Here is a 12,023-nt window from a genome sequence, read left to right on the forward strand (position 1 = left end):
CCTTCACGTATTTACCTGTTGTTGTTGTTAACACTTAAGTTCTACTCACTTTGTAAATTTCAATTATACAGTACAGTGTTATCAATGTAGTCACCATATTATACATTACATCTTCACACCTTATTCATCTTATAACTGAAAGTTGCACCCTTTAACCAAGCTCTCCTTACTTCCCCCACCTCCAGCCACTTACAACCACTCTTCTACTCTCTGCTTCTATGAATTTGACTTTTTTTTAATACATGAAGAGCACTAACAACTTAATGAAAAAAGAGTAGAAAAATTGGACAGAAACATCACAAAAATGATATCAGAATGATCAGTGAAGTGATGCAAAAGCGCTAAACATAGTTAGCCCTTTCCTCCCTCTCTCTCTTCCTCCCTCCCCCTCACTCGCCTCACTTGCACTGTTGAAGCAAGTTGCAGTGCTATAAGCTCCCCTTTGGAGAGGCCAGTGCGGTCAGGAACTGGAGTCCAATAGCTAATACTAAAGAACTGAGGTCCTCGGTCCAACAACCTGCTAAGAACTGAATCTTGGCCACAGCCGCATGAGTGAGCTTGAATCATATCCTTTTCCAGTAGCACCTTGAGAGGGATATAGTCCCAGCCACACCTTGATTGCATTCCAGCTGAGCTGTGCCTGGATTCCTAACCTACAAAAATTGTGAGATAATAAAGGTTTGTTACTTTGAGCTGCTAAGTTTTGTGGCAATTTGTTACACAGCAATAGATACCTATTACAGTGACTTTATCAAAAATCAAATAATTTATTGGCTCCATTTCTGGACTTTCTAATCTATTGATCTGTTTGTCTATCTTTACCCCCCAGAACACACTCTGATGATTTCTGTGATTTTCAAATTAGGTATTGCAAATCCTCCAACTGTATTATTCTTTCTCAGGGTTGTTTTAGTTATTCTAGGTCCTTTGTTTTCTACACTGATTTTAGAATAATATTATCAATTTCTAAAGTAAGTAGATAAATAAATAATGAAAGCCTGATGTGACTTTGATTGGGATTGCATTGAGTCTATATCATTTGGAAAGAACTGACATCTTAACGAAGTTGAGTTTTCTAGTATATGAATATGATAGATACCTTTATTGTCTATCTTTATACCTTTCTATCTCTTTTTTTGGTCTTTAATTACTTTCTGCCTTATTTTGTAGTTTTTAGTATAAAAGACCAGCATATTATTTGTTAATTTCCTCCTAAATATGTTTATGATAATTGGTGGTGGTATTGCATTACTGTTGTATAAATTTTACTTGTCAATTTTGATTTGCTAGTATTAGAATTATATTTAGTTTTTGTATATTTAATTCTTGCTTCTAGTAGTTTTTTTAGTAGATTCCATAGGGGTTTCTACATATACAATCATTATCTGAAAATGATAACAGGTAACAATTTTACCTCTTTTCCAATCTTTATTTTCCTTTTCCCCTAACCTCCCTCCCTCCCTCCCTCCCTCCCTCCCTCCCTCCCTTCCTTCCTTCCTTCCTTCCTTCCTTCCTTCCTTTATTCTTTACTAGTTTGGACTTCCAGTATAATGTTGAATATAAATTAGGAGCAGATATTTTTGCCTTCTTCCTGATCTTGGTGGAAAGGCATTCAGTATTTCACAGTTAAGCATGGTGTTAGCAATAGTGGGTTTTTTGTTTTCATTGTATAAATGTATTTTATCAGAATGAGGAATTTCTCTTCTGTTCTTGGTTTCCTGAGAGTTATTATCATGACGAAGTGGTAAATTTAATCAAATGCTTTACTGTATTTACTGAGGTGATCATTTCTTTTTCTCATCATTCTGTTGATGTGGTAAATTACATTGCTTGACTTTCACATGTTAAAACAACTTTGCATTCCTGAGATAAATTCCTTTTGATGATTTATTATTCTTTTTATTGACTGCTGGAAAAGATATGCTGATATTTTATTAAGTATTTTGTGTCCGTGTTCATGAGGAATATTGATCTGTAATTGTTTTCCTTCTAATGTTTTTGTAAGATATTTATATCAGTATTATGTCAGTTTAATGAAATGTGTAAGAAATTGCCCCTTTCTCCTGTATATTCTAAAAAGTTTGTGTAGAATTTGCATTATCTCTCTTAATGTTTCATTGAATTGTTATGAAGTCATGTGGACTTGGAATTTTCTTTGTGGAATGATTTTTTTATTATAAATTTCATTTTTAGTAGATATTGTGACTTTTAGATTTTCTATTTCTGCTTCTGTTAACCTTAAGTTCTACTTTTCAAGGGTTTGTTCTTTTAAGCTATGTTAAAGAATTTATTGTCAAAGTTCTTCATACTATTCCCTTATTATCACTTTATTTATTTTTTTAACATCTTTATTGGAGTATAATTGCTTTACATTGTTGTGTTAGCTGCTGCTCTATAACAAAGTGAATCAGCTATACAACAAAGTGAATCAGCTATACGTATACATATATCCCCTTATCCCCTCCCTCTTGCGTCTCCCTCCCACCCTCCCTATCCCACCCCTCTACGTGGTCACAAAGCACCAAGCTGATCTCCCTGTGCTATGCAGCTGCTTCCCACTAGCTATCTGTTTTACATTTGGTAGTGTATATATGTCAATCCACTCTCTCACTTCGTCCCAGCTTACCCTTGCCCCTCCCCGTGTCCTCAAGTCTTTATTCCTGTCCTGCCCCTAGGTTCTTCAAAACCATTTCATTTAGAGTCTGTCATACAGAGTGAAGTAAGTCAGAAAGAGAAAAACAAATACAGTATGCTAACACATATATACGGAATCTAAGGAAAAAAAAAAAAAAAAGCCATGAAGAACCTAGTGGCAAGACGGGAATAAAGACACAGACCTACTAGAGAATGGACTTGAGGATATGGGGAGGGGGTGGGGTGACATGTGACAGGGTAAGAGAGTGTCATGGACATATATACACTACCAATGTAAAATAGATAGCTAGTGGGAAGCAGCCACATAGCACAGGGAGATCAGCTCGGTGCTTTGTGACCACCTAGAGCGGTGGGATGGGGAGGGTGGGAGGGAGGGAGATGCAAGAGGGAAGAGATATGGGAACATATTGTATGTGTATAACTGATTCACTTTGTTATAAAGCAGAAGCTAACACACCATTGTAAGGCAATTATACTTCAATAAAGATGTTTAAAAAAAAAAACCATTTTTTTTTTTTAGATTCCATATGTATATCACTTTAATGTTAATAGATCTATAATGATGTTCTCTCTTTCATTCCTGATGTTGGCAATTTGTGTTTTCTTTTTATCTTAACCAATCTTGTTAGATTTTGATTAATTTTATTACTGTTTTCAAAGTACTGACATCAATTTTTTTGTATTTGTCATTTTTCTATTTTATTGACTACTGATATTCGTTTTTCCTTCTGCTTATTTTTGGTGTAATTCGATCTTTTTTAGCTTCTTAAGGTAATTGGTTTCAGCCCTTCCTTCTTTTCTAATATAATCATTTAAAGCTATTTAATGCTGTCTAAGCACCTCTTTAGCCATAACCCACACAGTTAGATATGTTGGGTTTTCATTATCACTAACTTCAAAATGCTTTTTAATTTTCTTTCTGATTTTTTCTTTGACTCATGAATTATTTAAAGCGGTATTACTAAATTGCCAAATATTTGGGGATTTTCTGGATATCCTAATGATGTTGATTTCTAATTTAAAATACTTTTAGCCAGATAATATACTCTGCATGATTCCACTGTTTCATATTAATCAAAACTTGTCTTATGACCTAGAATATTGGTCTGTCTTGGTGACTCTTCCACATGCCACTGAAAATAATAAGTATACTGTGGTTTTGAAGGGAGGTGTTCTATAAATGCCAGTTAGGTCAAGTTGCATGATAGCATTTTTCAAATCTTGTCTTCTACCAATTTTTGTGTACTTACTCTATCAGTTACTCAGAGAGGAATGTATAAATACCCAACTGTAATTTCCCTCAGCTCTCCTGCTCTGCCCTCAGCTGTCCAGTTGTGGCAAACCCAGTTTGCCTTGATTGATCAGTTTCTCTCAGTTCCCTTCCTACCTCTGCTTTTGGAGGGTATTTGCCTTGCACTTGGGGGAGGGTCCATGCACCTCACTGGGATCTCTCTCAGCTCTTGCCCTGTATCCAGCCTTTCACATGGTACTCCTGAACGTTCAGTGAAGATCCATGGGAAAGAGTTGGTGGGTGAGGAAGACTTTGTAGCTGAGGTAGCTCAGAATTTCAGATCGTAATGCAAGCCCACTCAGGGCCATGGCAAGTGTATTAAAAGTGTTTTTATGTTCTCCTAAACCTCATCCATGATGGATTTTTCCTCTTCACAGTTCTCCATGAGCCATCAGTTTCTTTTATCCTATAATGTGTTTATCCTTTTCTGGAATTTAGTGCATTTGCATTCTGAAGTTTCTGATGGGATTGTTTAAAGCTATAATTTTATTGCATAACCAGCTTGTTTTGGTTGGTAGAATAAGAACAATGATTTCTTGCAACTTTCTAATACTAACAGGAGGAGTAAGTCTGTTTCAGTTGATTTTTCATTTTGGGGATTACTTTTTAAAGTCTATTTTTAAATATGAAAAACATTTACTTGGTTCAAAACCAAAAGCATATAAAAAGTATAATGTGAGAATTTTTGTTTTAATTCTTTTCTCCTTTTAAAATTAACAGTTGTACTTTGCTTCTTGTTTATTTTTTCAGTGTTTCTTTTTCAAAAATAAGCAAGTGTGTGTATGTGTGTATCTAGATAGGTTAGATAATATAAGTATATAGATCTTAATTTCCCATCCTTTCTTACACAAAAGGTAGCATTCTAAAAATTGTTCTGTACTTTGTTGGATTGTAAACTTAAAAAAATTTAAAGTTGACTATAATACAGAAAAGTATAAAAATGATAAGAATATAGCCTAGTGATTAATTATAAATGAATCCATTTGTGTGATCACTACATTATCCAAGAAATAAAATGTAAATAGAAACCCCTAAGACTCCCTCATGTCCCCTCTCAATTATTATATTCCTTTTCTCCTGGAATATAACCACTATCCAGGTTTTTACCATCACTGATAAGTCATGCAGGCTTTTGAAATTTTATAGGTGAAATCATACAGACATTCTTTTGTGTCTGGGTTACCTACTCAATGCTATATTTGTAAGAGTCAACAATCGTTTTTTATGTAAAGCCTTAGTTCATTCATTTTTATGGCTGAATAATATTCCATTGGATGACTAGCATGCGCTTTATTTTGCTGTTCTATTTTTCATTATATTTGCTATTGGAAATTATATTTGTAATTTAGATATCATCTAAAAATAATTACAGCTTTATTCCTTACTTTTTGATCCTTATACATGTGTTTTCTTTCCCTTGTCCTACAATGTTGAAAAGAAGGAGTAAGAGGGAACATATTAGTTGCTAAATATCATCAGGTTTTTATTCTTTGAGGATTAAGGCAAAGCTTTATATTCTGGGTTTGCTAGTAGTTTTTAATTTTTGTCATCAGTAGAGCTTGAATTTTATCACGTGATACCTAGGGCATCTATTGAAATAACGTTTCTCTCCTCTGTTCTGGTAGTGAGTCATATTACACTGATTGATTTTTGAATGATAAACCAACCACATTTTATGTTATCATTTTTATGTATTGCTGCGTGTTTTTGCAAATATTATCTTTTAAAAGTTTCATTTAAGTAGGATTGGCCAGTACGTTTCCTTCCTTATAATGTCTCCACTTTGTTTTAAAACCAAGTTCATTCTGTTTTCATAAAATGAAATGGCGGATGCTCCCTCTTTTTCCATTTTCTGGAAAGATTTCTATAAGCTTGGTGTTTTTCTACCCTAAAAGTTTACCGGACTTTCCCTATGAAGCAATATGGGACTACCATTTCATTTGTGAGGAGTTCTTTTTTTTTTTTTAAAAAAAAGGATACAATTTCCTTGATAGAAAAGGACTATTTATATTTTCTCTTATTCCTATGCCAGTTTTAGTGAATTATGATTTTTCTGAGATTTGTTTATTGCATCTAAATTATAAAATTTATTATCAAAAAGTTGATCATAATACCTTTAATTTTAAATGTGATCTCCTCCTCTTCCTTCCTGATTTTGGAAATTTTTTCTTTCTTTTTTTTCATCATTACTGTTAATTTTTTTAATCAATCTTTTACTCTTTAAAGAACCAAGTTTTGTTTTCGTCAGTCCTTTCTGTTATATTTTTGTTTTCTGTTTAATTTGTCTCTTTTCTTAGCATATTGATTTTCTTCGTATATTTCCTTTGTGCTTCCTTTTTGGACTTAATCTGCTTTTTGCTGTCTTCTGACTCTCCCTCATGGTGGATCATTCTCTTATTTTATGTAAGCACATCTTCAGGAGAGACTGTTTTGTCTATAGACATCTTTTTTTTTTTTAAATAAATTTTTAAAAAATATATTTAGTTTTTGGCTGCATTTGGTCTTTGTTGCTGCACTCGGGCTTTTCCCTCTAGTTGTGGCAAGCGGGGGCTACCCTTCATTGTGGTGCATGGTCTTCTCATTGCGGTGGCTTCTCTTGTGGAGCACGGGCTCTAGGCATGCGGGCTTCAGCAGCTGCAGAACAGGGACTCAGTAGTTGTGGCACACAGGCTCAGTTGCTCCGCAGCATGTGGGATCTTCCTGGACCAGGGATTGAACCCATGTCCCCTGCATTGGCAGGTGGATTCTTAACCACTGTGCCACCAGGGAAGTCCCTAAACATCTTTCTTATACACCCAAACTGTATAATAGTTAATCTGGATTGCTTTGCATTTAGTTTTGCCAGACAGCCTAAGAGTTTTCAACAGCTGGAAACTACATTTTACTGTTGTTTTTCTCATTTGTGAATTACCATCCTGAGTAGAGAAAATTCTGACTTTATTTCCACACATGAAATAAACTTACGAATTAAATTTCCATGGGAGACCTAGAAGACATTTTTGCCCACCCAAAGTCCTAGACAGAAGCTGTCATTTCCTAGGGTTCTGGGGGCTGGGGGGTGGGGGCAGTGCAGGCGTTCTCTTTATCCTATCAACCAGGTACAATCCTCCCATGATTCTGATTCTGAACCCGGCCTCACTGGCCCTCCTTGACTCATTTGGGCCCAAAGCCAAGTGATCTGTTTCTGAGACAGCACTGAGATGCCAAATCTTCCCTCTGAAGCCTCAGTCTGTCATGTTATGGCTTCTGTAGTGACACCTATAGGGCTCATTATTCTGCTTAATTTTATACATTGTTTCTGGGTTTTCTTTTCCTTTAAATTTTGGAATAGATAGATACTCCATTGGGATAGAGATTCCTGCTAACTCTTTCATCATCTTGCCTAACTTGATTCTAGGTGAGCTTTATAAAAGTTAGACTGGAATCTGATTAATCTGTATGTTTCAAGTGAGGTGGTTAGAGGTGGCAGTATAAGTGGGGAGAATATGGAAATGTAAGAATGCATTTGGATGGCCAGGAAAAAAGACAAAATGGATGAACTGTGTAACATGCATCTTATTCTGCTTGCAAGATAGCCAGCATAGAAAAATATCACTCCCAAGTCTTCTTAGATATCAAACAAGTCTTGGCAAAAAATTGCCTGTGGAATTAAGCATAAATAAATCAGAACACAAAGCTTATGCTTCTTCAGAATGCAAATATATATGAGATTTGAGGTTGAAAATAATTCTACAGTGAGAAATAAAATTCAGTCCATCAGTATGTATTGGGTTTTAGTGAATTTGGCATCACTCACCCCTAATTTAGAGTGTTCCAAAGTTTGCAGTTAAGAGCTACAATTGAAGAATGCCTGAACACAGGCTTATTAGTAGAGAGTTACAAAAGCTCACCAAAAATCACCTAAATTATAGACCTTGACTGTTCACAGGGCTTCCTCAGTTTTGGCAAATCAATGTTTTTAAAGGGTAAGTGTGTTGTTGGGGAAGAGATTGTGTATTTATTGCTTACTGTATTTATTTATATCAATCTTTTACTGTATCTCGGACTCAGAGATGTGCGTGACTTGAACTTCACATTCAATTATCCAGTAAAAAAACCCTTTCAGTTTTTGTTTTTGCTTTTACTGTATTTTTTTTTAAAGCAGTTTTAGATTCACAGGAAAATTGAGAGGAGGTTACAGAGATTTCCCATTAGAGCTCTTGCCCACAAACATTCGTGGTCTTCCTCATTATCAACATCTGTCACCAGAGTGGTGCATTTGTTATAACTGATGAACCTACACTGGCACATCATAGTCACCCAAAGTCCATAGTTGACAACACTCTTTTTTAAATTTTTTTTATTAAAAAATTTTTTTTGGCTGTGTTGGGTCTTCGTTTCTGTGCAAGGGCTTTCTCTATTTGTGGCAAATGGGGGCCACTCTTCATCGCGGTGCGCAGGCCTCTCACTATCGCGGCCTCTGTTGTTGCAGAGCACAGGCTCCAGACGTGCAGGCTCAGTAGTTGTGGCTCACAGGCCTAGTTGCTCCGCGGCATGTGGGATCTTCCCAGACCAGGGCTCGAACCCGTGTCCCCTGCATTAGCAGGCAGATTCTCAACCACTGCGCCACCAGGGAAGCCCCGACAACACTCTTGGTGTTGTACATTTTATGGGTTTGGACAAATGGACAATGGTATGTATCATGCAGAGTATTTTCACTGCCCTAAAAATCCTCTGTTCTCTGCCTGTTTATCCCTCCCTTTCCCCTTTCCCTGGGCAACCACTGGTCTTTCTTCTGTCTCCATAGTTTTGCCTTTTCCAAGATATCATATAGTTGGAATCATACAGTATGTAGCCTTTCCTGATGACTGTTCATTTAGTAATATGCATTTAAGTTTTTACTTTACCCATCCCTAACTTCATTTCTTTTTCTCAACACTTGTCATAATGTGTGAAATCTACATGTTTGGGGGGTATATATTCATTCTGAAAAATGATAATATTGTAATAGATAATGTTGGTAGCCTGCTGCATCCCTTAACTGCCATGAATGTTGACTTGTAACATTCCCAGTTGCCCCTTCTCTGGAGAATTGTCCTTAGCTAAAATTCCTTAGAATTTTAAATGTAATGTTTTATTTCTTAAGCTGAGTGGCAGGTATATGGGCTTTTTGTTATATTGTGCATACATCTGTATGCCCAAAAACTTTCTTGATAAAAAAGAAAAATGTATTTTATGCTGTTTCCTATGTATTTAAGTTTACATATATAGCACATGCACACCAACATTGCTTTGTTTTATACTTTTTTCCCTCCGGATTTGTTTTGTGTTGTTCTTAATACTACCTGTGTTGCTCTATGCAGATCTTAAGTGTTTCTGAATGCTGCAGTGCAGTCCAGTATTTATCCCTCACATTTTGCTTTCATTCTTCTAGCAGTGGCTCCCTTCCACCATTTTACCTGTTCTCTTGTAGACCTGTGTTGGAGTTTTCTTCATGTATTGCTGGATCATAGAATGTGCACATATGTAATTTCACTAAGTATACCCAGATAGCTCTCAATCAGATAGATCCAAATAACATCTCATTTTACACTTCTACCAGAAGTGGATGAGGGATTCTGTTTTTCCACCATCTTCTCCTAGGCTGTCATCAGATAACAAAATCTACAGCATCCTTTGTTGAATAAGAATTCTTAAATGTGATGTAGCAAAATTAGTTCATTCTTACCTCAAAATTTATGCTTTTTTTTTTTTTGTATCTGATTTAGGAAGTTCATTGTGACACCAAGATAACAGAAATATTCTGAGCTGAAGAATGGTGGTTCTAAAGGTTCTATCAGGGGAGTGCAGCTGGTTGTATGCTCTTGGTCAGAGAACTGTTCTCCTCTGTCTGAGAAAGTGATCCTTCTCAACCACAGGGGCAGTTTCAGGAGGAATGCCCATGGGGGTTTGAGGGAGAGGACTGCATTTAGACACCCAGAGCACATGTGTCGTCCTGGACAATCAGTGGAGACCCAGCTGTTCCAAACAGGACATTCTCATGTATGAGTTAGGAGACTTGAAAGCAAGACAACTCAGCCACACCGGACTAGCCTTTCCCTTTCTGCACCTCAGGATTCTCATGTGTAAATATGGAGAGGATGGCCAATAACATCTCTATTATCTCCTTAAACTCAAACAGTTCATGTAGGATATATATATATATATAACCAATTTAAAATTTCATCATTTCAGAGCTGTAAGAGTCAAGTTTGGTGCTCGTTTTTCATGTGCCCTAGAACAAGCCATTTATAAATCAAGGTCATCTCAGATTCTAGTTGGGACCATATTAAGCTCTTTACCAAGAGTATTACTTTAGCTTAACTGCCATATAGATGTATATATATAAATTCTCAAACCTTGGTGATTTACTGCAATAGAAACAAATTTCTCACTCAGGTAAAGTCCAGTTGAGGGATTTTGGTTGGGTGGCTTTCCAGGCCATCACTTAAGAACCCAGGATTCTTCCATCTTGTGGTTCTTCCCTTTTTGAGGTTCTTGAAGTTCTTTCTGGTCACCTTCCAGACAGGAAGAGAGAACCGAGTTCACTGTGGGAGGATATTTTGAGACTAAGCATTGAAGTGGCACACAGCACTGCATTCTCTGTGCTGGAACTTGATCCCATGGCTACAGTAACAGAGAGAGAGGCTAAGGAATCCAGTTTGGGTGTGTGCCATGAAGAAGACATAACTTTAAGAGAACACAGAGAAGTCTCTGCCACAGCAGCACTCCCTGTCAGGCATCTGCAGAACACAAATTAGTTTTGTTTTAATTATAGAAGCAATGTAACAACATTAAAAACAGTGTTTCAAAACTAGGGAGGAATTACCCATAATCCCATGCCAGGAACAAAATACCTGTTAGTATTTCTGCAGCTTTACATAGCTGGGACCTTAGAGGGCATGTACATGAGTAGTCCTCCCTCCCTTCCCTCCTTCTTGATTTTCTAACTTCCTTCTTTAAACATTTCTTGTTTTGTTTTGTTTAAACACTTCTTGGTTGTCTACAGGGTTAGACATCAGGAACACAGAGATCAGTAAGACACAGAATTTTGGGAATTCCCTGGCGGCCCAGTGGTTAGGACTGCACTTCCACCGCAGGGAACACAGGTTCGATCCCTGATCCCTGGTTGGGGAACTAAGTTCCCACAAGCCGCATGGCACAGCAAAAAGAGAAAAAAAAAAAGGGGGGGGAATTTTAAATTTGCCCTCGAGAAGTTCCGGTAGCATGAGATCAGGCAAGTAACCAACCGTTATAACATAACATGACTAGGGATGTGATAGAAGTAAATGTGGAGTATTGTGGCTGCACTTATCCCAGAAACAGATATCTAGAGAAGGTGGTATCTTAGCTGAGTAATAAAGGATAAATAGAAGCTAGTGTGGTAGTAAAGAGTTCCAGAGCATTCCGTGGAGAGGGGGGAGTGGGGGCACCATTCTCCAAGACCTGGAGACATGAGATAGAACAGCGAGCTGTGGGAAGTGCACATAGTTCAGGTTGATTGGAAAGTAGAGTGTGAACGGGAAGTGGTGAGAGCTGAATCAGGATGGGGTCAAATTGTGGAAGATTGTCAGCTCTGCTAAGGAGACAAAATTTTAGTTTGAACACAAGAGGAGTCATTGAAGTATTTTAAGCAGAGGAATGATTTAATTAGAACCTTGCTTGAGAAAGATAACTCTGGTTGCTATATAAAAAAAGACACCAGAGGTGGACAAAACTGAAGGCAAGAGACAAGTTAAAGGACTAGATGTATAATTCATATGAGATATGATGGTGGGTTTACTTGTGTTGTGATTGACATTGGAGAAAAATGTGTAGCATTCAAGAGATATTTAGGTGGTAAAACCAACAGGGTTTAGGAACTGATTGGATATGAGCAGTTAAAGAGAGGAATATGTTAGGGATGACCCAGAATTCAGACTTGGCTGATTGAATGGAAAATTAAGACAGAGATTACTGGAAAAGAGAGGATAATGAATTCAGTTTTTATTTTAATTTTGTGACACTTTGGGAAATATAAGTAGAGGAGACTAGTAGGAGGTTGGTTGATTATAAAACT

The 12,023-nt window shown here is 36.8% G+C and overlaps 2 long non-coding RNA genes across 2 annotated transcripts in view; both read left to right on the forward strand.

Annotated features, from left to right (window-relative positions):
• LOC309642566 overlaps positions 1 to 12,023 on the forward strand; it is a 191,753-nt gene that overhangs the window by 19,826 nt on the left and 159,904 nt on the right. The window lies entirely within an intron of this gene.
• On the forward strand, positions 1,499 to 11,681 carry LOC309642567. The gene is made up of 2 exons (XR_014253259.1): positions 1,499 to 2,704; positions 3,176 to 11,681. It is a non-coding gene; the product is annotated as an uncharacterized lncRNA (long non-coding RNA).

Source organism: Balaenoptera physalus (genome assembly GCF_965194825.1).
Source record: "Balaenoptera physalus genome assembly, chromosome: 14".
NCBI lineage: Eukaryota > Metazoa > Chordata > Mammalia > Artiodactyla > Balaenopteridae > Balaenoptera > Balaenoptera physalus.